The sequence below is a fragment of the Bombus vancouverensis genome, unplaced genomic scaffold, assembly GCF_051014615.1.
Source record: "Bombus vancouverensis nearcticus unplaced genomic scaffold, iyBomVanc1_principal scaffold0031, whole genome shotgun sequence".
Taxonomy (NCBI): domain Eukaryota; kingdom Metazoa; phylum Arthropoda; class Insecta; order Hymenoptera; family Apidae; genus Bombus; species Bombus vancouverensis.
The window spans coordinates 696,459-722,537 of NW_027468922.1; the positions used below are offsets into that span (position 1 = coordinate 696,459).

At 38.6% G+C, this 26,079-nt stretch overlaps 1 long non-coding RNA gene and 1 pseudogene across 1 annotated transcript in view; both read right to left on the reverse strand.

Annotated features, from left to right (window-relative positions):
• The window catches only part of LOC117153161 (uncharacterized), an 84,007-nt gene extending 71,360 nt beyond the window's left edge, over positions 1 to 12,647 (reverse strand). Inside the window, exons 1-3 of the long non-coding RNA XR_013061058.1 lie at positions 11,781 to 12,647; positions 11,391 to 11,423; positions 10,879 to 11,006 (exon numbers count right to left, since the gene is read on the reverse strand). This is a non-coding gene — a long non-coding RNA (uncharacterized LOC117153161). The remainder of the gene's footprint in view (positions 1 to 10,878; positions 11,007 to 11,390; positions 11,424 to 11,780) is intronic.
• A 6,083-nt stretch (positions 12,648 to 18,730) lies between these two features.
• LOC143304344 (uncharacterized) lies at positions 18,731 to 23,676 on the reverse strand (annotated as a pseudogene).
• Positions 23,677 to 26,079: the final 2,403 nt, after the last annotated feature.

The window sequence follows — 26,079 nt, forward strand, 5'->3', positions numbered from 1 at the left end:
TATAAAAGGCGCATACACTACACTGGGAGAATTATAAAAGGCGCACACACTACACTGGGAGAATTATAAAAGGCGCATACACTACACTGGGAGTATTATAAAAAGGCGCATACACTACACTGGGTATATTACTATGACCACAATGCGGCGTTAATGATTCCCAGAGATCAATGTGCTCGCATCGTTATTATCATCGTCGCTGTCATCACCGCAGACATCCAACTCAGCAGGAATACAACCATCTGGCCTCTTCCTCAACTTGTCGTGTCTATCCTTATATGACCGTTTGCCATCTAGAGTTTTTAAAATATATCTATCCCCCTCTAAAACTTCCGTTATCACGAATGGACCCTTGAATTTCGGATCTAGCTTTGTTTGGTTTCTCTCCTCGTTCTTACGTAACACAAAGTCACCGAGATTAAACCTAACTATCTTCGCTTTCGTTTTGTCAAACCGGTCTTTATCACAACTGGCGCAAGTCTCTATGTTCCGTATCGCTTGTTGCCTTACATTGAAGATGTCTACTTCCTTTTCCTCAATATTATCAGGCAACAATAAACCGTAGGGCCTAGCTGCCTTCCCAATTAATAATTCCAGAGGACTTGATTTGGTTACACGATTGGTAGTGCAATTCAAGGCCAGTTGTATCTCCCCAATCGCGTCTTGCCAAGATCGCCCGGTCGTTTCCACCGTCGTTAACATATTTTTCAGCGTACTCATAACACGCTCTACCTGTCCATTGGCCCTACTCGCACCAGTTGCTATTAAGTGAAGTCTAATATGTCTATTCTGGCAGAAATTTTGGAAATCTTTACCCGTAAAACACCTTCCTTGGTCTGCTATTACCCGGCAGGGATTGCCGAATAAAAATATAGCGGACTTAAGTGCTATAATGGTATTAAAGGAATCTAATTTACGAGTATGATACAGGTATACAAATTTCGTGAAAGCATCAACTAAAACAATGATATACTCTTTCGAGTCACTCTTACCACTTAATTTACCCGTTATATCCATGTGTACCGTATGCCAGGGTATGCTGGTCTTAGGTATGGGATGTAGTTCAGCTTGTACTTTACCTGAACTAGCCTTCGAAACTCGACAAGCATGACAGTTCTCAACGAATTTGCGAACATATTTCGCCATTCCTTCAAACCAGTAATACTCGTATAGTTTCTCAAGCGTTTTATCCCAACCTAAGTGCATAATGGACTGATGCACATGATTAATGACGGACCACCTGAAACCCCTTGGGACAATGGGCAAGCAAAGAGTTCTACCTTTTCTCTGTATTTTCCGATGGAGTGTACCAGACCGTAATTCATACGTATTCGCAATATCTTCCGCGAGCTCTTCATTTTGCAACTTACGGACGATCTCAGAGATTTGTGGGTCGCGACGTTGTTCTGCTAACAACCAATCATCGGAGATTTCAGATAGATTGATTTCTTTCTCTACAATTTTGTTGATCGTACGATGATGCAGATCTACGGGATTTCTCGAAAAGAAATCTACATGAGCCATTCGTTTGCCTTCCCGATACATAATGTCAAAGGTAAAAGTTTGCAGGTAAGCCCACCATCTGTAAACCCTGTCATTTAAATGTACCTTGTCACTGGATGCCTTCAGAGAATTACAATCAGTGACAACAAGAAATTCCCGACCGTGCAGATAGTGACGAAAATGCTTGATGGCGTTTACCACTGCCAGCGTTTCTAACTCATAAGAATGATATCTAGATTCCGCAGGGCTAGTCCGCTTGCTATAATACTCAACTACTCTATTTTTACCTTCGACCCTATGCATTAGGATAGCCCCAAATCCTTCGGAACTAGCATCCGTATGTAGTTCTATTGGATATTTGGGGTCAAAAATCATTAGCACCGGCTCATTGGTCAGAATAGAAATTACTTTTTGCCTAATTTTTTCATGTTTATCCGTCCAATTTATGTTCTTGCTACCGGAAGTGAGAGCATACAAAGATTTCATTACCTGTGAGAATTTAGGAACAAATTTTCGAAAGTAAGAAGCTAAACCAATGAATTGCCGGAGCTGTGTAACAGTCGTTGGTGCGGGCAAAGAGCTCAAGGCTTGTACTTTACCTGGGTTTGGTCGGACTTCTCCGTTATGAATCACATAACCCAGATAAAGTACTGACGTCTTCAAGAAAGAACATTTAGAAAAGTTGAAAGAGAATCCGGCGTTTACGAGGGTATCTAGGACGGTGTTTAATCTTTCTAACGCCTGATCTATCGTATCGACAATAATTAAAACATCATCCAAATAAACGACAACATATGAATAAGCAAGATCACCTAAGGCATTGAAAATGGCCCTCTGAAAAACAGACGGTGCATTCTTCAATCCAAACGGCATCGTCATGTATTCATATTGACCATCAGGAGTAACGAACGCGGTATATTCAGTCGAATTCGGGTGAATAGGAATTTGATGAAACACGCTGGCCATATCCAGGCTTATAAAGTATTTCGCCCCTCTCAGTCTCGCGATCTGATCAGCTATGAGAGGATGAGGGTACCGATCCGCGACGGTGTTTTTATTTAATGCTCGGTAATCTACACATAATCTATCTGAGCCGTTCTTTTTTTTAACAAGTAATAAAGGGCTTGCGAATGGTGAATTACTCGGTCTTATGATTTTTGCTCGGATCAGTTCACCTATCCTCTCTCGAACTATTCCCCGCTCCTCCTCACTGAGTCTATAAGGACTTCGTTGCACGGTAACGTTGGGATCAATTAAACGAATTTCTAATTGACCCGTATTTACACGATTCCGCGGAAAACCCGTAATAAATGACTCTTTGTATTTCTCGAGAACAGAAATCAATCGATCTTTATCGTTACCAACTACATCAGTGTCGACCTCATTAATGTTGATCACATCTTCCGCGACTCTGCTACAAGCGTTAACTATTTTTGTCTTACAAATATCGACACTGTTTCGTGTAACATTCACGTCAAAACCTTGGCTCAAAATTTCACGACCAATCATGATATCGTATTTTAAGTAATTATCAGAAAGGGCATGAAAAGTTATCTCCAATGTAAAACCGTTAATACATACAGTGGATAAAATCTGAGATGTACTGTTAACACAAGTATTCCCTATGCCTCGCATTATTACTACATCAGTCGTTCGTTTGCCAGAAAATTTCGAAGCTACGGATTCTTTGATTAATGAGCATTCGGCTCCGGAATCGAAATAAAATGGGTACGACTCACCCAGATGACTTAATTTACCAGCTGGAGGCTCTACCACACAGGAGTCGACTCGACGTTCATTCTTGAAGCCGGATTCTCTGTTCTGCAGTTGTGGACAATCAGGTGCGATATGACCCTCCGCACGACACTTGAAGCAAACCACCTTGGACGATGAAGCTGGACGGTTTCTTTCCTGGTGTTGTGTATCCTTTGTATCCTTTGTATCCTTCCGCTGTTCACTACGCATCCTCTTGCGACACTCCGTTATTTTGTGTCCAAGAGTACCACAATAATGACACTTCACCCGGTAATGCGATAACTTGCGTCGTTTAACTTCAGGTTCCTCCGATGTATTTCCTAACAAAGTTGCCGGCAGATCGTTGTAAGGATAAGCTCTCATTTCATCATAAAATTGTTCTTCCGTCTTGATATTATTTGCGAGCGTTAATCGATGAAAGCGTTGATCTTGTAAGTTTAGCATATAAAGAGTTAAGGCATTGAGTACTTCGGGCATCGTTAGATCTTGCATCTTTATCTGCAACATGGAACGGAGGCGACTACCGTAAGCTCCTAGAGTTTCGGTCTCCGTCGGTCGTTCTCTGGACATCCTTATTAATGCCGTGGCGGCTGTCTCTGTGCCACCAAAACGCGAAAGGAATTGTTCCTTAAACGTTGGCCAGGAAAGTTTTCCACCACGCACTATTTGTGAAAGCCAATGTGCAGCAGATCCCTTTAGGGCACGATTTAAAGCAGAAAGTAACACACTATCTTGCATCGGATAGTCTTTCAAAATCACATCTGTGTATGAGCACCACGCGAATGGATCAGCGCCCGTGCCTTCAGGATCAAAACGTGACAACGTTACATCCTTAGGTTCCATACTCGACTTTTGCTCCCTAGGCTGAGTCATCTGGTTCATGATTTTCATGAGTTGTTCCAAAGTGACACTTGGGCTTGATCCCACTTCTGATGTCGGGTTAACATTAGGATTTAAGGCGCGTAACGATTCTTCGTTTGAATTAGCCATTGTTTTACAAAACAGAGAATATATTTACACGAATAAACAAGGTTTTACAAATATTATGAATAATGAATTTTGTAAATGATATGATTGATTAACAAATGATAAATTAAATTATTAATTAGATTAAAGAATAATAAGTTTTATCGAACAATAAAAGAAACGAATAATATATCTTACGATTTACTAATTTAACGAATAATGAAAATTAACGATTGATAAATTTACAAATATTGAATTTAATTTACGCTATAAACAATGATCCGGGGTTCAAACGAATCCACGGTCAACGGGAAAACTTTAAACAATTTTTATAACACAAAAAAAATACGTTTGCTGAATCACTCGGAAAAAATTACTCGATGTATCACTTTCCAAGGCGATCACACGAATCCCTCCCTGATTAAAATCTTTTTCGTAATACGACTGCATTTGTTTGTTGTATTCTCGCTGGAAACATCGAGAAGGTTCCAATCGTTGTTGCTAGGCAATATCTGTCTGGAGATTGATTCCTCATACAACGTGTGTCCCATTATATCGACATCTCTAAAGTACAATTCTATGTGATTTCTAGGGAGAACAATACAACCAATCCACACCTTCGTCAGGCAAAACGTTTATCCCGTGACCGTGGCTACGTTCAGCGACCAGTTGTCACCTCGAACCCACTTTCGCTTTTCACAAATGTCAAACAATTACAGATGACAATTACTTAATTACAGTTATGATAAAATCTGGGCTAAAGCATTAAAAGGCCTCCTCAAAATTGCATAGGGAAGGCTCCGGTTTTCATTTCATCTCCGACATACTTATATTGGTCTTACTTAACGCTACTTTTAATGTATCTAATCGCTTCCTATGCTTCCTGATAATATTTCCTATCCGCTTTTCTTCGTTTCTTCTTCGCCATTCTTCGCAGATATAATTTTAGTCTAAATCATATTTGAGGCTATTATCGACGTTATCGTCGAAATTATAATCGACCATTCCAAATCTTTAGCAATGCGGATGTTCACGCAAATTCACACTTTTATGAACGCAATCAAGGAAACGGTACGTGAGCAGGGATTTGTTCCATTCTCTAAACCTTAAAATTTTGGATATTTTTTTTAGATCTTACGTAGACTGTAAGTCTTTATCGTAAATATAGTTGTATGGAATAAAAGTAACGACGTAAAACTTATTTCGTTCAAATGCAACATTATACATTAATGGTACACTTTAATAACGTTTTCGTGTGTTTTCACGTAATTTTTAATTATATGCGAAATATTCAAAGAGACGTAGGAGGAGGACATTCTGTACGTGTTTATCGTGTAAGGATAATAAAGGAAATTGAACGTTAGTTAGCCAGTACAAAAATAGGTATAATTAGGAAGCCGGTATAACGAGCTTAAAAACTGAAATATTTTCCATATTTTTTTAGGTAACTAACTGAAACGGGTCTTTCCTTACGGAGGCTAATTACGAGTGTAGCGTATTTATATAGTAAGGATTTAGTATCAAAAAGTTTGAAAGCTTGGAACAAGATTTTATTACTTTCTAGAAGGAAAACGTATATTCGACCAACATACATACGTGCGATTGCGTGCTGTATGTATTTACGTATAATAATTAACAAGTCGCGTTACGAACGGATTACTAGTTAATAATCGTTAAGTATAAAAGCTACTATTTTGCTATCTTTTTTCTATATATTTTCTACAATTACCTTCAGCTGTTCTACTACTATTTTGTTATTGAAAATTGTTTTTCTATAAAAACCGAGAAACGTGACTTGTGATTTTCGTTTTTCTACTCTTCGTACGTGAAAGTTCTTAGCTCACAGTGAACGTTTCATTCAAAATTCATACTTTAATTGGTAATAGCAAACGAACGATGTTCCCTCATTATTCCATACACTTCGATTCTACGTTATACGTTGAAAATGGTAACTGCTATTTATCCGATTTGGCAAAAATGAAACGGCAGTTCTGGTGGAATCGAAGTCGAGCATCCAACGTAAGATATAAATATTTTAGGCGCGAGTTGTTCCGCTAGAAAATGGCGATTGTGGATTAACAGGTCGGTAATCGAGAAAAGTCCTCGTGATATTGAGACACGACGTGCATTTAGACTCACGGCGCGGTAGCTAACGACGTTTAACGGTAAACTCGTAGTTGTACAGTTGATTTCGCGTAATGCCACGTTAGCCGCAATATGGAAATCCGCGCTGCGTGAGGATAATACCCTGTCATATTGTGAGTGCCGCATAATATCATATTGCAAAACATTACAACGCAGGTGTGTGCATGTAGGTGAAACACGTTGTCGGGCTATTCAACCAATCTCTTCGCTATCCCTCTCTCTTCTTCCCTCTTATTTCCTTCCGTCGGAATTTTTGCTTTCCCCTTATTAATCGCGGCAACCTTCTTGCCGTCGCGTTAATAATTACCACCTGGCTGACCACGTGGTTTTGTTTCGGATTCTACTTAGCTTTTCCTTTGAAACTCGAATTATGATTCGAAAAGGGAAAGAGAGAAGGTAAAACACGGAGCTGAAGAAGCGACGCTCCGGCCGGCCCGTGAAATAAAAGGATCTCTTTTGAACAATTAGCTTCCGGCAGATATAAATATTGAGACAGCATTAACCGAAGAACTTTCTTTAGCATCGCGCGAAATATAATCAAAGGAAGGGAAATTGAAGGAGACTCGCGCCAGGGATGAATACTGCTTTCTGTCGTTTCCATGTAAATAAAAGATAAATTAGCATACGATCTAGTTATAGTTATAACGTTAATTAAAGAACTTGAATGGATAACGTTCGCTTTTTTTTTTTTTTGATATTTTACATTCGTCTCGGATCGGTCAGTACATCGTATAATGCAATACAAAATTTGCGCGGTAAAAGTAGAATTAGAATTACGAACACAATTTAATCTATTCGTTTTAAAGTTGAAAAATTTGAGAAAAGGATATGGTTGATTAAAAGAATGACGTTGTTGCAGCATACGATTTTAATTACCATTGAGATATGACTTTTAATCGCACGTATTTCTTATTGTCGTTTATTCTATTTATATCGCTATTTCATTGTTCGTCTTTATCGTTACTACTCGGTGATTGAAATTTCTAGCGCTCTAATCGATACGAACTACTATGTATTTGATTGATTTGTTGTAACAGATACAAAAGGAAGCAGTATCAGTTACGGTCCGGTTAAATTAATTCTGAGAATCCTACACATGTAACGTGCTCTAATTACTACAAATAATATTATTAGAATAGATTATTAAATCGTCCAAATTAATTAACTTATTGACAGATTTAACAATCACATTTAAACACTGCTGACGCGATTCAACGATGTAATATCACATTAATCGAGCGATTCGAACAATGAAAATTCATGGAATCGTCAAATCGTTACAGTTAGATGATACAGTTATACTGTACATGTGAATGTGTGCGTAAGCGTCAGAGGGCGTCCAGGTCTCAGTTGAGACAAAAGACGATTGGAGCCTGTTAGAAGAATCTAGAAGAGTCGGTTGACAACAAGCGTGCGTGCAAGAAGGTTATCGAGGTCTTCGGAGTGTAATATATAAGTATAGCTGTTGTGTGCGAAATAAAGTGAACTATTTGTATTTCCGAATCCTCTCTATACCTTAACAATTTCGTAAAAGTTCGTATATACGCGTGCAATTAATAACGATGAATATTGTATCGAATACTAACTATGTAATATAAATTATAGTTGAAACAATTGAATTCCCTTTTTTTAAAAAACCGAAACGATAGAACGTACAGGTCAACTCGGAACTTCTGAAACGTAATTGCATTTTACCAATATAATCAATCGAAAGTTAAACTATTTTAATCTTCGGCAGTACAATGCTGTTCGTTTTCGTCGAATGCGAACTTGGAGATTACGAAGCGATCGTGAGTACAGACAGATCGATCGTAATTTGACTACGAACTTCTGTATTCGTCGCATAAATCTAGCTTATCTACCAAGCCGCGGTACAGTCTCCACGCCTTCTTGTCCGGCTAGTTTTTGTTTTAACCCGATACGTTCATCCCTTTCTCCGACGATACATACAAACACTTGTCTTTTAACTTTTACTATCTGTTATATACATCGGCCAAAGAAAAGAAGTACTACTACTACTACAAATACTAAAAGCGAGCGTAGTGACAAAGTAGTAACAAGAATGGCTTCCCGGGCTCTGGATAGTCCAGAGGATGGGGAGTCATTGGTACTTGCCCTCTTCTATGGCAGTTTGCCGGTCCTCTTCGGCTCGTAACCTCTTCTTTCTTCGGGCGCAATGCCCGCTGAAGTTTCATGTAAGCTCGAGACTTTCAAAATCGCAAACCAAAAAATAAAGTATAAAGGTGAAATAAAAACATAAATCGCGGAAGCTGATCCGAGTGCACATGGATGAACAACGATCATATAGCGATCGTTGTCCGTTTGCATTTGCATGCTCGAGCAATATTAAAGTTCGTTTCGAAAACTACTCGCGATCACGACCGCGAAATTAAAAAAATCGACGGGCAAAGCCAGAGACGATGACATGTTTCATTGGTGCCAGCTATACCGTCGATTATTCGAATGAAATTCCCTGAAACAGGTTGGTCACTCGAAAACGCGTCTAACCGATCAGAGGTTCACCTCCACAGCGTGGTTACGCTTAATCGTGTAGCTAATATTACCACGAATTGTGATTGTATTGATACGTCTCCACATTTTTCGTATCTTAAGTTGTAGCGAATGAGAAAAACGACGCAATTCCACAGCCTAACCACACACATACACAATATGGAAAATACGTCGTGCACGATACCCTAACACATGGTCAGCAGCTGAGAAATTTTTGCATTAATTATAGTCATCGTGCCCAATGTCTTTTTCCCATTCAAGTAACACCTGAGCACGTGAATGACATCCTGACAATGGGCACGGCAATTGTTAAATCTGAAAATCCTAATCTAAAAGCATGATTAGTTTGTCTCATTTGTATTTAACGGACTAACGTCCTTTGATTTTACATTTTATTACTTCGTTTTGGATTATAATAACTCTGCTTTATTAATTTAATAAATTACTGAAATTTTAATATTATCAAAAAAGTAACATTAATTGAAAAAAGACTAAGACTCGATGAAATAGAATAATTGTCTCTAAATGCATTACCAAGATAGAAATAATCTTCGGCAATCTCTTCGTCAAAGCACATTTCCAAAAATGCAGAAACAGTGTTACGACCGTTCGCGGAGAGACGCGGTCGCGAGAAAAACGCGTCAGCGAGAGGCGTAAATTCTCGCTACGATTCGGTGAATCGACGCCGCGAAGTAGTCGTTCCCCTGTTTCGGTTAAGATAACAGAGGTGGTTAAATGAATATGACACAGTAGTAAGTTATATTTCACCGTTTATTCCAACAACTTATAACGAAGACAGTTACGCTGATGCGTATGTACGAGATGAGTGAGTGACTGATCTGCGGGTGTGTATACCCGGTGGAAGGACGTTGACCGTTCGAAGGATGTAAAATCAGTACTGTCTTGGGAGACGATGCTGTGTCGGAGGAAAGCTAAGGATGGGTGTGTCTAGCGCACGGGACCATCGGATTTGTTCGTGACGATTTTAGTTAGGAGAGTGAGGTAGTAGGCTTCGTCGTTAATTGGTTAAACGAAGGGTCTTAACCGCCCTCGAGAGAAAGTGGTTAGTGGGAGGAAAGTTGCAGCGTACGTGAGAAAAACTAACTTTCCATTTTCAGCTGTGGTAGACAATAGTCTCTAGAAATTCCTCGGAACTAGATGTTTGTTTCGTTTGAAGGACCTTTTCTAGGAAATCTATGAGATTTATGGAAGGTACTTGAAACTATGGAGGATACGCTGCGAGTATCCGAAGACATCTGGTTGCCATATTGCCCGCGGTGTGTGGCCTGGGCTAGGTAGAGTGTTACGCGACGTAACAAACAGTGTTCAAAATTATTGCTTTGTTTCAAAAATCTGCCTGTCGCGAAGTTTCTTCTTGCACATAAAATTTCACAGATTCTTGTACGGAAAAGAAATAAATTTTAATTCATATTTTAAATTCTACTTACGTTTATAGTATCTGAAGTCAAACAAAAGAATGTGATATATTACAATTAATATTGTCACAAAATGAATGTATCGTTTATTGCATGTATCGTCATTATCATTGAGTAAAAATAGCATCTTTCATTCCAACGAAATCGGAGGGCATCCGATTTTTCCTTCGGTACCTCTTATTTATACTAAAATTCATTGCTTAAGATTAAGTGTATTTATGTCATACAAGTATATTCGTCTAGATATTTGCCTTTTGCAAATATTTATACTGAATACTATTATACATATTTGTCAGTACCACGAATATATTCTCAAATTTATATGTTTAAACTAATTATTAAAAAATTAATGATTATAATCGTGATGTGTAAGAAGACCTATCCTGAACTAATAAATAAAGCTATGAAAAAAAATGTTACTACTCACGGGTGTAAAAAATACGCGCGGTCACTATGCTCGCAAAAAATTCCACATAATACAACCAGTCACCCGTGCCGATTCGGACCTTTCATCCTACGACATGATTGAGTGACCGGAGGAACAAAGACGCATGCGACTCACCATTAGAAGCGGAGAAGCGGAAAACGTTCCCATCGACACTGCATTATCTCAGCAAATATCATTTCAAGGACTAACATCAGGCAGGAACTGTCGAAAATCCAATGGTGGAAATGGAGGTTATGAAAAATCTGTTACAAAACAAAACACGATAAGTGATCGCTGATTATTTGGAATGTTGGAGATTGTGAAAAATGGAAATTTATTACACTCGTAACATTAGTAATAATAAAGATTGAAATTCTAATAAACATCCATAAATGTAAAAACTTAAACTCTAATATAAAAGTTTAAAATCTAGAAATCAGAAGTCTAACGATTTTTTAAATATATTAGTCATTTGTTTTATAATTTGGTATTAAGACTTTAACACTTTTTTTATTTTAATAGAAGAATAATCTTAGAAAACCCTAACCTATGAAATTTTGAATCAAATTGTATTTCTTAATCAATAGTATTCAAAGCAAAATATACAGAATACACATAATTCAAGTAAGATATGTGAAGTTACTTACATTCTTGGCTTTTGAGCCACCGTTGGAGTATTCCTAAAAAGACAAAGAAGTTCAAGCTGTGATATGTCTATAACAAAACAGAAAATATCATTAATATTGTTAATACACAATAATAAGCATGGAAATTTAACAACAATAAAGACTAAACTCTAATAAGTATATAAATTGAAACTCTAATATAAAAGTTTGAGAATAAAACATTCACTGATTTTTGATACGTATCAGACAGTTTTATTGTACCTTAATGTTAAGATTTTAAGACTTTATTTCAATTAAAAAGGACATTTACAGCTTTCTAAATTATCAATCGTTTTATTGTATAATTAACAATATTTCAAAAAAAATATAATAAATAGAACAAATTGAAATACAATATGTAAAACTACTTACATTCTTGAGCTCCTGCAGAGGCTTTGTTTTCTTGATGCACTGACTCTAGTATCGAAAAAGAATGTTCAAAAGAATATAAAATAAGACCACATTACCACGACCGCAAAAATTATAACCGGCGAACAAGAGCTCTAATGTCGCGTGGAAAATTGTTTGATAAAATTTTACTACTTTCGCGTGTGATTATTTAATTGAATTTAATCAAAACGACCGTGATTTGAAAATATTGAAAAATACTTTTGCGGAGCAAACACTGACTCTACAAACCGCATTGCACGCGGTCACAAATATTCCCTAAAAATAAAGTTGTTTATGGGTGGGGTGGGGTGGAATGGGGAGTAGAAAAGAAGCGAAATATTGTTTCGATGTTTTTCTTCTTTTCTCTATCGAACGTTTATTTAGAAAATACTGCTATTTTTCTTTTACGTATGAAAAATATTAATTTAAAATTATAAGATATTCCTCGATATCGAACAAATGTTTTTACGAGTACCATGAATGCAATGTAAGCATTTGCAAGAATTATACTATGAATGTTCGTTACTAGAATATGAGATATACACTCCACTAATACACTATAATCCCGCGTTATAAACAGTTGAAAATATTTGCAAGAATTCGAAAGTTCACAACTAAATATACTTAAATAATACTACAGAAACGCATGCGAAATCTTGTTTTAAAGTACTTGAGTTTAGTTGCGCGTCACCTCTATCAAAGGAACATATGTTACGAAGTTAAACGATGGTAGAAAATATAGTAATGAATAATACGAAAAATACACTAATGAAAGTAATAAAGAACCGATGCCACCAATAGGTTTTAATACGTTACAAACCTGACGCAACGTTATCCACGTTATCGGTACGAAATGAGACGACTAAATGACTCCTTGTACCTTAGTTTCGCATAGCAACTTCCAAAGTGGCGATGGAAGGGGGGACACACGAGCCGGTGGCACAAGCAGCTAAGCAGTTAACGATTACACGTTACTAGACAAAGAAATGTATACATCAACAAAAACATTCCTATTCTACGGAGAACTTCCTTTCGAATTACGCAGCAGGAATCTTTCGAATTGCGCAGCACGACTCTTTCTCTACACCGATATTTACAAACATCGTACAATAATTCGTAGCCCTACTGGCAACATCACAGACACATTTGTCTAACTTATTACCTTAGTTACTTTATAATCTTAATTTCGTTAAAGAAAGCAAGATTGAAACAACAGCATGCAGAAAATGAAAAATTACTTAAAATTACCGGTCGGAAATGACCCAGTATGCAGAAGAAGGGTTAAGCGCTTTTTAAGTGCGTATTCGCTGTTAATACTAATATAAAAATAATAAAAGAGGAAAGTTATTTATTCCTAAGCGAAAAATGTGGCAAGAGAATAATTTTCTCACGATTAAAAATTTGAAGTCCATTGATATTTTCTCTATAACATTTTTATTATCACGACATAGTATCTGAAATTTTGACCAATCCAATGATTTTTATTCTTAGAAATATCTTGAATACGGAGAATTAAGAAATGTACAGTGAAGGATGTAAATAATGAAAATAAATTATGGCGGAGGAATCAACGAAGGAAAGTTATTTCGCTAATTATTATACGAATGAATATTCAAAATGTCGCGCAACGACTACTAAACTATTTAATAAGCACTAACCTTACAGGGCTAGTCAAATGACTGGTTTAAAGATCTAATTTAAAATTGTACATTTATCGTTATTTCTTTTGTTCATCTAAGTTTAGATGAATTCTTATATTCTCCGATTAATTGATTTCTCAACTTTTAAAACCAGTTATGTGACCGGGCCTGATGACATTAGTGTCAAAAGCCAGCCTGAAATTTTATTCAATTTCTGATCTTCGGCTGATTTTCAGTATTTTGCCACCGACCTTTCACCAGCAATTAGATTTGACAAACAAAATGCAATGTAAGACTTGCCAACGTTTAGGCCATGTGGCTTCTAACTGCAACAGACTGCCGCAGCGTTAAATTCAACGATAAATTATGATCCAGAGGAACGTATTAATCCAGATTCCAGAGGATAATACAAATCAACCTTGTTGCGTGTGGTGTAAAAATTTTGATCATCCTGTTCACATCAAGATTGCTCTCAACGCTTATTATTAGTGTTAAAATGCCGATAGCAAAAGAGAATTTGGAATATTAACGAAGACCGAAACAAATAAATACGATTCGTTCGTGAAACAAGTGACTCAAAAATTACTTGCAGTCAAATTCCATCGAATAATAACTAGATAATTGTCCTAACCTCTGTATTCCCTTATTTCATCGCGATATATTTGATGGCTAAATATGAACCACAACCCTAATACTGTCCTTGGAGAAACGGCTAAATACTACAATACAAAGCTCAAACTCTAAACTTATAGGGGAAATCTTCACGTTTATACCGCAGCAACATAGCTCAATAGTGAACCGGCTCCTCTCACTTCACTAAATAATAGGGCGACGGTCCCCTAGACGAGTCAAGTAACTCGGCGGTAAGAACAGAGCATCGCTTGCAGCATTCAAGATTTTCAAGAAGCCAATATGAAGCTAAATCTGTATATCCATTATTAAGAGGGGGGGGGGGTTAAAGTTTATTCGTACAAAAAAAGGCGTGTTTTGTGAATTTTTTCTGACGATACAGTTAAAATTTCTTTTTTAAAAGCAATAGTACATTAAAGTATGACATTCGAAGAATATTGCATAAAATTTTCGTTTGGGTCTGCAATTTTATCAAGATAAAGAGACCAAAGAGATAAAAGTATGTCAAGAGTAATATATTACAGATATGGTGAGGAAATTCGGTCTTGAGGATGCGGAAATTGCAACTACCCCATTGAAAGCAAAGTTGTTTTGATAACAACCCAAAGGAAAGTCATTGGTTATTCGCCAAAAGGGGCTGACGTTACTGTTACGCCATGCGGCTTACCATAGGTCATATTCTTAACTGTCGATCGCAGCACTATAATGTTGCAGACGGATCGTCGCGTCTGCCCGGCAAACAAACATTGTAGTGGCAAGCGCATGGTTCATTAAGCAGGGCGACTTCCAGAAACGTCGACTCGTGGCCGTTATTTTACCTCGCGTAAAAGAATGTGGCGTGATCCGAACGTAGTGGGGGTCGCCTTCCAGAAAAAACGAAAAAAAATCGAAAGGCGTTCAGAACTTTTCGAGAAGTCGAACCGTCAACACATCTCATATGTCGCGCATTATTTATCAACCAAACGCAGTTACATTTTTTTTGTTCCATTTATATCTTTCTAGTTAATAAGTTGTTGAAATAAACATTATTTGTGTTAATTCCGTGGAATTTCATTGAACTACCCTTATTATCATAATCGAAATAAGGGGATCGATCAGTTCGTGGCGTCGATTATTTAATCGTAACGGGAACTTACAACTCTCGTTGACGTGCTATCTCGCGATCGCGTCTCTCCGCGAACGGTCGAAACAGTTACCTTAAGGGAACGTCTAACATTGGTCTGTGTTTCAGGGATATTGGTGATGATATAACAGGATATGTCGACTCCGACTGGCGGGGGGGGGGGTGTGATGTTGATGATAGAAAATCCGAACTGGCTTCATATTCAAACTATCGAATGGTGCTATATCATGGGAATCTAGAAAGCAAAAAAGTGTAGCAATTTCCAGCACCAAAGCAGAATACATGGCGCTAACAGAAGCCACTAGAGAAGCCGTATACTTGCGACGATTTCTATGCAAGTTTGATATGATGGCTGAAGAAAGAGCAACCGAAATATATTGTGACAACCTGAGTACAGCCAAATTAGTCCAAAATCCAGTATTCCATGGTCGCACGAAACATATAGACATCCGCCATCAATATATTCGTAAGATTTTCCAAAAAGGAATCATTGGAATTCACTATATGTTAATTTACTAACGAAAAGCTTGGGCAAGCCAAGTGCTCATATAATGACCATTGGTTTGACGAGCATTCGAATTCCGATGAGAGGGGGTGTTGAAAATTACAACGTGAGTTCGTGCTCGCCATCCATATGCAGATGCGTTAATTATAAGAAATAGTAACTAAAGGGTGATCCTAGTTACATTCGATTGATTTAATCGATAGGCTTAAGATGCCTTTTTGTTTTTATCCCTAGTTTTTGTAAGCGCGTGCAATAACGGTTTTTTGGCTCAGAACAGTGTGATAGATTTATCCATTCAATAAAATAATAACTATTGTCATCTTACCTCTGAGTATAGAAATAACGACAAAAAGTCATTTCTTCGATTTTGTAAACAGCAAATTTACAAATATCTATCTTTCTGCAAAAGTTGATGATTTCTGACGCACAATGGTGAATGGATTTCTTATCGTGTATGGCTTGTGTTTGTTTGCACATTGTAATTCCTATTTTTATATTAGACTTTTGATCGAGGTATTCATTATCAACGCTCATGTATGTATATTGTTGTGTAAAAAATATTGGATGTTCAACTACTGGTGCCAGAAATGCATGGCTTCTTTTGGTTGGTATGAGGTATACTCGCACTATATCCCATGCCGAATCTGTTAGCAAAGGTACAATTATTTTAAAGAAAACATTACTTGTGACAGCGAATACAGTTAGCCTTGATATATCTAGAATGAATTAATAATTTTTGTATTTCGTTTCTATTGCTGTGTTATACAGGTGATGTCATAATGCTTTCTTATAATTTTCGATAAACAGTACATATTTATAGCGTTGAATATTTCATCGAATGGAATCTGTTAGTAGTCTCTCTTTAGTGGTATTCATCATATATTCGTCAAGTTCTACTCTTACTTCATCGGTTAATTTAATACTGTCGTATTTTATAATTTTGCGTATGAGCGCGATTTGATTTGCAACTATAGTTTTTAATTCGCTTCGTCTCTTCTTCGATCATTTTCATTCGATTATTCAATTATCATTGTTAATTTAACGCTAGCTATCGCCACTATAATACGAATGGCCTGTATACATATTAAATAAATTATAATAAATAACTTATTATTTTTAAATACACCTTGTCTTATTTATTTACACTTTCCTTTGTCTTACGACCTACATCCGCCTTGACTTACGCATTGTTACGTAAAATTCGTGATATAAAAGGAGAAGCTGAGCAATAGCTTAACTTGACTGTCCTTGAAATAAAGTAAAACTCGAGCGAGAACGTAAAATATTTATTGCGGGCGATCGCAACCGCGGGTTCGACCTTTTCACAATCTACTAGTGATAAAAAGTTCGCGTACAACGCAAATAGCGTGCAAAAGAACGGTATAGAGCATAGAGCGTAGGGTATAGCAGCGTCGCAGAAAAAGAAAAATCAACAGCTTACGAACAACGATACAAATGATCATGGAAGTGCGTTTCTGCTCCCCGGTGTGTTCGGACTATGACGATTTGTCTTTCTGATCTTTCCGACTCGACTGTCGCACCGTTGACTCGACCGTCGGCCTTAAATTGTTTCGCATTTTCTAGAGAACGGACGCTTGAAACTACGTGCTTGCGGTACATTCGATAGCCAGGACAGAGGGATTATTCGTGAGCCTGTTTTCGCCTTGCGAGACGAGAAAATTATTCCCTGATGCAATTGTACGCGGTTTTATGTAACTTTGATTCTATGCGTGAACGATATTTAGCACAGAGGAGACGGATTAAGATAGGTTCCCATAGGTTCCCACGTAGCTAAAATAAAGCAAAAGTGCGCGAAATTAACGGATGACAATGGACAAATTTCTTGGACGATCTACGTTTATTACGGAATGGTTGGCTGCGAGAACCGATATCTATAACATTTAAGTTGTCCGAGAGAGTTTCACGATAAAGGAACAGATCTCTGCCGATACTCTCTATCTAACTATCGTAGCAGATCTGCGTACTTTTGCAAGGTTCTCCCAATTAATACAAATTTCTAACTACCGTAAAATCGAGATATTATACGTCGTAAAGCAAAGATGAGGACAGTGGCGATGACCTCGAAAACGCGAAAAATATCTCAGAAGATAGAATTTTGATGACGCAAACAACAAATGTTCGTGATGGTTTTCCCAATAGCGATTCTGATTCCCCCTTGACGTGTCTGCTCAACGCTACTTCCGGCATCGTGATAACCACCGTAAGACCTAGGACGCCATTACAGCCTCCATTACATCGTATATGTCCTTCTCGCTGTTGATGAAAATCCTATTTGTTAAATTAGACGTTTTCTCGCTTTTAGACAAAGTAAACCGCGTTTCTCACAGATGTTCGACAGATGGTGATGATGCGATATAGTACAACAAAGTGAAATTTTACGCGCGTGAATCTAGCAGGATTATAATGTAACAGGAGCACAACAAAGTGGAAACTTGTAATGAACAAGGAAGAACATACTGCCAAAGAAACTCTTTTTCTCCATTTTCTTTCGTGGAATTATATTTCACTTGCGAGTATTATAGCATGTCTGCCTTTGATACAAAAGTCATAAAAGGTTTACGTATCTACACGTATATTTACACTGTATGAACGAGCATTACAAGCATGCATTATCGACAAATAGATCCACGTTCGAGATAAGAGTTCCTCGTTGATTCTTTCTCATGGTATAAATAACGAGAAATTATCAGGAAGTATGTAATAACGTTACAGTAAAACTATTCGTATTTGTTAATTTTACACGCATGTATAACAGCTACAACGATAATCTTCGTTAAATCTCTCGTCGTTCGTCCAGTCGTATAATGACCGTCGGGTCGAGCCTGGGACGCTACTCCAGTCGCCGACGGGGCCTGGGGGCTCCGAAACCCCTGTGTCGTAATTTTCTTTCCTTTATTAACTTTATCCTTATTTTTAACTTAAGAATGCCCTTTTTCGTAGCCGGTCGTCATAATATCTCACAGTAAACCTTCCAAATATATCCCCTCATAAACCAACAAGACTCGCCAAGTCGTCAACAATCGACGTCCTTATTCTGTTTTGCTAATAGAATTTTTTTGGTTTTTGCAAGCGACTATCGTGCTAATTTATGAGCAATCGCTTTCTCCGCAATGTTTGCATTTTCCGAAGCTTCTGTTTGTGCAGCAGCTCTAGTGTTTTGTTCTCATGTTTTTGTTCGAGTTATTCTAGTTGGTGCATCAATATCAACAGCAAGTTTTGGACTGTTCATGCCTGCCTGTTCAAATGCCTCAATTCTTTTTTTTACAGATACCTTGATATATTGATCCAATAGAGAATTCGATTTATACGTGTTTCTTATTTCCTGGAATCCTGTAATTGTATTCTTTTCCCTCGGAGATGGTTTTGTTGGAGTATTAAGTATCGAATCTTCGCTCGATGTCATAGGTCTGTTCTGCCGTTTTTGTCGTTTTTTAATTCCTTGTTTCTTAATATTTGCTTTAGACTTTTTCGCTTCAGGGGATGACTCATCTTCTGTGAGTAATTCATCAAACTCTTTGTTTGTCATCGTTTCTTTTATCTACTGCATCTTATCCTGCAATGTTATTGACGACGATGATGTAAATTTAGGTTCATTATTTTTTCCTATATTACTAGTCAAGTTTTTATTAATTACTACAGTTTCGTTTAATTTTATTGGTGATAAAGATTCTAATCTAATCTTCTGCGTACAAGTAGAATTGATGTCCATCGTGGAATTCATAAGAGAAGTAAATATCTCAAGTGCATTCTCGCACATTGAAAGTTCTTCAATATCATTTCCTGTTGGTGCGATTACTGTATCATCAATAGTATTAGAATTTTTACTCTCCGTGTTTTCACTCTGTGAAAAAATTCTCTTTATATTACTATTTCTTGTTGTCATTGAAGACTTTAATGGTTCCATCTTTTCTGGCTGTATTGCATCTTCCACTATAAAAAGATGATCCTGTGAATGTATCTGTGAAGTACCAGCGATCCTCCTTGAAATTGTTTCGCTTAAAACATTCTTTCCTGTTTTACTATGTTTTGTAGGACCTTGTGTGTTTTTTTTCATCTGAACTACTTCTACCCCTTTCATTTTTTTTTAGATCGGTTTCCACATTTCCTCTAAAAATTTAGAATGTATTTAACAACGTTATAATAGTATCTATATGTCGAATTTGCACTGGGAGTAGGGTTGTGGGCGTCAAATGAATCTTCTCGAGAATTAGCCATTGGTACAGTACACACAGGTGTAGTTTATTGCAATGATAGAATAATTACAGTCTTGACAATTGATCACGGCGGTTCGGCACTCGCGACACTAGTGACGATGGTCTCAGGCACAATAACGAATCCGCGGCCAACGGGATGACAAAAGAACGTACTCACAAAGTCTAAGTCTGGTTCTTTGTTAGTAAAACGTGAAATAACCACTGATCGCGAAGATGTTACTCTTTAATCGATGAGATCGCGAGCGAGAATGCCTTTCCCGTTCCGATGATGCCGCAGAGGAAAACTATCACGGGGTGTGTCTAAGGACACGAGATCATCGGATCCGTCGGGTATAGCCCTCGTTCCGAAAGTAAGGGAAATTGGCGTCGCTGTCAATTGGTCAGTTTGGGACAAAGACTGTCTGTCCGTTTGGAAAATCTTAATTGCCGGAAAAACCCAGGTTTTATAGCGGGCCCTCGGGCTAACTGGACCTGTGCTGTGTACGTGCCTCAACATCAGGTATTCATTCTCCGAAGGAACCGTTGGAATGTTTTACTGTCAAGTACCTCTGTTGGTATTTCTTTTAATGAGGGTCATACTATAATTCCACACCTCTGTTAGGCGAAGCGCCCGTCCCGTTGACCGCGGCTACGTTCGGTGACGGATGGTCGCCTTGAGCCCAAGTTTATTATCACAAATCGCAAACAAGTACAATTGGGCAGGATGACGGCAAATTGTTTAATTACGACTGTAAACTTCAATTACAGTTTTACGGATTTTCCCGAAGTTCCAAAGGGAAGGCTCTGGTGTCCTTTCATCTCCGACATGTATATTCGATATATCTTTGGTAATCATTGCTTTAATCTCATTCTTTGATCTAGTACTCATATTTAAAATCTACAAATAAATTCTTTATAAGTATTTAATATATATGTCGGAGAAGCGTCAGGAGTAGGGTTGTGGACGTTTGATAAATCTTCATTGGAATTGGCCATCGTTGGGTTATAACGAAGGTACGGTCTGTTAATACGAGTATGGATACTACCGACTTGACAATCAACCGTGGCGGTTGGACACTCGCGATACTAGTGATGTTGGTCTTTGGTTCAATGACGAATCCGCGGTCAACGGGATGATAGATGTACGTGCTCACAAAAATCTAAGTTGGACTCTTTGCGAAAACGTGGAATATCCACCGAGCGTACAGACTCTAAGTAACTCGCTAATACGACCTCACGAGAGAATGACTCTCCGTCGCGATGATGCTGCAGAGGAAAGCTATGATGGGGCGTGTCCGAGGACACAAGATCATCGGATTCGTCGAGGATAGCCTTCGTTCAGAAGGTGAGGGAATTTGGCGTTGCTACTAATTGGTCAATTTCCATATCGGTGGTTAGAAAAAGATGCTAGCCGCCCTCGAGGGAAAGTTGCTAGTGGGAGACGCCGTTTGTTGAAAAATAGGGCTCTCCTATCTTCCCGTAGCTGGGACAAAGACTGTTTGTTTGAAGGACTTTAGTCAACTAAATTCTAAGATTTATGACGGGCCCTCAGCCTAGCTGAACATGTACTGCGGAAACGCATCTACATCTGGCAATTATCTTACTCGAAGAATAGGGTCTGCGTGTGGCGAGCTACGGGACAGAAACCGTTTACTGTCGCGTGCCGCCACAAATATTTCTTTTAAGGAGAGCTATGGATTTACTCCATATCTTTGTTAGACAAAGGATTCATCCCCTGAGCGCGGCTACGCTCGGCGACTGGCTGTCGCCTCGAGCCCAAGCTCACTATCACAACTCGCGAACAACTACAATCGGATTGAGTAACTACAATTGTTTAATCACAGCTATAGTGAACTCTAGATTACAATGTTGCGGGATTATCCAAAATTCCAAAGGCTCCGGTGTTCTTTTCATCTCCGACATATACATTAAACTACACTTTTTAATAATACATACCATAATTTAATATTGTGGTTGAAATTATGACATATATAAAATTAATACAAACACTTAACTTAGAAACATATGTAAATTATATAAAAAAAAATATTTATATGGAACAATAGTAAAATAATGGAGTAACGTTGAGAATAAAATCTAGTTTAATTATACATATATACCCTTTTAACAATTCCGTTCTTATCAATTTTATTAAATTTACAGTGAAGCTTACAATTACACTGATGTCAATGAATATTAACGTATATGTTTATTATTACACCAAATAAAAATGAAAGTAGTCTAATGAAAAATACAATATACTTTAATGGACATAAAACTAGTAAATAGCGAAGCATTTATTAATATTATTATACAGTACTATATTATATTATTATAATATTTATTAATATTTACTTACCTTTTACGTTTGCACAAAAACTATGAAATTTTAAATATAAACATTTATGACAGAGATAAAGCAAGTCACAGAAATTAGCGTCTTTCAATGGCAAAATGCGTTCAAGGAAGTGAAATGATAATCTCCGTTTCGCGTCACAAGCGGAATTGTGCCAGTTTTGGTCCTTGAAAGTACATGTAGCGGCACATGAGCTAGAGGACAATTCAAATCATGTTGTTGTTTTTTTGCCTTGGAGTATCAATATCGTTAGGACATACATAATGTAATAGTAAATAAACTCCAGGCAAAACAATGTCGCCGCTACGTGCTACTGTCGAATGAAGACGAATTTGAATTTTCCGACTCTCCCCCGACCAGTTTAACTACAGTTTAACTACACCAGTTTAAACGGATTCAAATATATTTAGAATAAATAAAATAAATAAGAATAAACATAAATACCGTCGAGAGGCGCGCGTACAAATATATTCGCGAAGCTAGGGTATGATCACTCGCGAAAAACTCGATAACTATAACTCGGATAATGTCTCGGATAATAACTCGTAGATATTGATCGATAATTCGTATATACTCTGTATATACTAACTCTCTCCTGATCGCGTCCGTTTATTTATATTGGGGGAGGGGGGGGGGGGAGTCAGAAAATTTGAATTCATCTTAGATCGACGGTTGCCCATAACGGTGACTTTGCTTTGTTCGGAGTTTACCTATCGATATTTTTCGCCACGTCCTATGACTCATGTGCCGCTGCATCAACCCCTACCAGTGATAACGTGATTATTAGGTCATATTCGTAAAAAAATTATTTACACTATTCTCGCAAGTCGTCGCAATTTTAAAAGTTGAACATATACAATATATTCTGTGTCCGACAATTTACGGTTCTTACACGAAACCTGCCTGAAACCAATCGCGAAAACGTACTCTTCGCGCAGACCGCGTAACGTACTCATTCCTGGTGTTTTCTTCCGCTATTCGATTGTTCTTGTTTGCATCGCTTTCGTCGCGGGCGTTCGCTTAACCTACCGGAATCAGTACGTTACGAGATTCGGCGGTTTTTTCCTCTAAATCGTCCGGTACTACAAACGCGGGTTCTAATCGGTCTATGGACACGTCGCGATTACTTATTTTAATAATATAATTTTTTTCATCCCTTTTTACAACTTTAAACGGCCCGTTGTGCCGCGGCTGTAAAGAGCCTTCTATCGCGTTATTGCGCAAGAAAACATACAGCGATGATTCTAGTTCTTTAAAAATGAAAATATTCTTTTCGCCATGACGCGTCACTGGGTATGGCCTGACCTTCTCCATCCGTTCTTTTAGCCGGTTCGCGTATTCCGAGTTGGCCCGCTGCTTGGTTGCTAAGAAACATTCCGCCGACAATCGTATGCCGGTGCCGTAAGTCATGTCGGCTGCCGTTGCATTTAGGCCCTCCTTTATCTCGGTTTGAATGCCTAATAGTACTATCGGCAGAATTTCGACCCAGTTGTTCGTATCGTGTCACTCGATTGCCGCTTTCAGTTGTCTGTGTAGGCGCGGGATGATTGGCCGTCGTGCCTAAGTGCTTGACACCGAGCAACCGGCATAACTCCTCAAACAGTCGCGATTCAAATTGTGGTCTTTGGTCGGTCGTTATTTTTAAGGGGACGCCGAAACGAGCTATGCAAGTCGAAAGGAGGGCCGAGGCAACGGGTGGCGCTTCCATATCAGCAATGGGAACGGCTTCGGGCCAACGCGAAAAACGATCGATACTCGTTAGACAATATCGACAACCTCGCGAATATTGCATGACGATAATGTCTAAGTGTATGTGTTCGAACCGGTCTGCTAACGTTCTTAACGTTCCGACGTGTGAGGATACATGCCTGGTGACTTTGCACCTTTGACACGGTATACATTGTCGCGTCCACGTTCGACAATCATTATTGATGGACGGCCAGACGAAACGCGTCGTCACCAATTTTTTCGTAGCTCGTATCCCCGGATGGGAAAGCCCATGCAGCGACTGAAATACAGTGCGTCGTAACGATTCCGGTACGTATGGTCGCAGGATTTCGCACGTACCTTATTGCGCGGATAAACACATATGTCGGCACCAGTGCCCACTAAAACCGAAATGTTTGTCAGCTTTTCCTTGACGCAGATGCGGCGGATTTCCAAGCCGTCGTCGTATGCCGCGTTTACGGACGGCTGGTCGCATTTCCCTATTTCCAATTGCACGGGGATCGACATTTTCGCGCGCGTTCTCGGAATGTCTGGTTATAATAGCACAGGCCGGAATCGTACGTTCTTTCTCGCGACCTCGATCTACTCCGACTTTTCAATCTCGATCGCCGACGCGAATAATGGTTGATACTCGTCGCACACATCTGAGCCATCAGTTGGTTCATCTGATCGCTTAACGTGTTGAAAACGGCGAGCCATGCTTGCTTCGATGCTTCATTTTGCGCTGGTGGATCGGTTATTATTGCGACTTTCTTTTGTTCGGAGTTTACCTATCGATATGTTTCGTTCATCAAGGCGGTGGCCGTGTTGCGAGGCACAACAACAACATGAGTCGCTCTCGATCCGCCTCGTCCTATGACTCTACCGACTATCTACCGAGTATTGATCAGTTACTCACAAGTTATCAGCGAGCGATTATACACTGTCTGAGCGAATCCGTTAGTACGAGTGTCTTTGCGAACATTATCTGTTCTTATTTATTTAATCATTTTAAAATATACTTGACGGTTTCTACAACGGGCAATCTCGTCTAATAAATCTCACGATCAACCATCCTCTACACACAAGTCCTCTAAATACATAACGACTTTTCAGTTCAATTTGGATCATTGCATTTAACGCCATCTATTCTCCCGGGCGCGTCATTTTTCTCTAGAATTTAAATTGCATCCGATGTAATTTGATTAGTCGAACAATTATCAATTTCCATAATTGTATCTTCACGTAAAATAATTTTCTGTTAGCGTCCGCGGTTGTAAAAATAACGATCAGGTATTGAGATATTTATACAATGGTATACTAACTGTTACGTCGCCTAAAACATTTGCACTCCAGCCCTCGCGACCGGACAACGTCCATTCGACTAAGGTAAACTCGTTCCTATTATTAAAATCAAATATGGTCCAAGCTGAACCGATCAGCACATTGCGGCGGAGACGAAGCGCCTTAGTCAGCCGATTTGCAACCACGAAGCGTCAACTCGACGAATATGAAGCGTCTGGACGGGTAGACAAGAACTTTTTAATAGCTTGCCGTAAATCGTTTGACGAGAATGGGAGGAAGATCAGCGCGGATAAAGATGAATTAGAAGCGTTAGATGAGGGGGAAATTGCTCGTGCAGATTCTTTATCGCAAGATCGTCTGGAGATTGAAATACGGATCCTAAATCTCTTTGACCAAATACCAGCAATAACCGCTTCGCCAACAAAAACACGCGATACATGCGGAAAACCGGAGCCGACACCAATCACTTTACCAGAGGTCCGCTTGCCCCAATTTGACGGTGCCTATTTCTACGACACGTTCTCATCCACAGTGGACCGCAATGAAAATTTAACAAAGGTCCAAAAGTCCCAACATCTACGCTCATCTATAACTGGACGGACCGCACGAAGTATCCAATCATGGGAACTCACAGAGGCCAATTACTCCATCGCGCTTAACACCTTGAAGGAGAAATTTAATTGTTCCCTCAGGATCTGTATGCGTCATTGGGAATTGATGCGCAGTTATCCCGAAATCAAAAAGGAAACTCCAGAAGCCATAGAGAATTTGCTAGAAACCGTCAACGTTAATCTCAAAGCG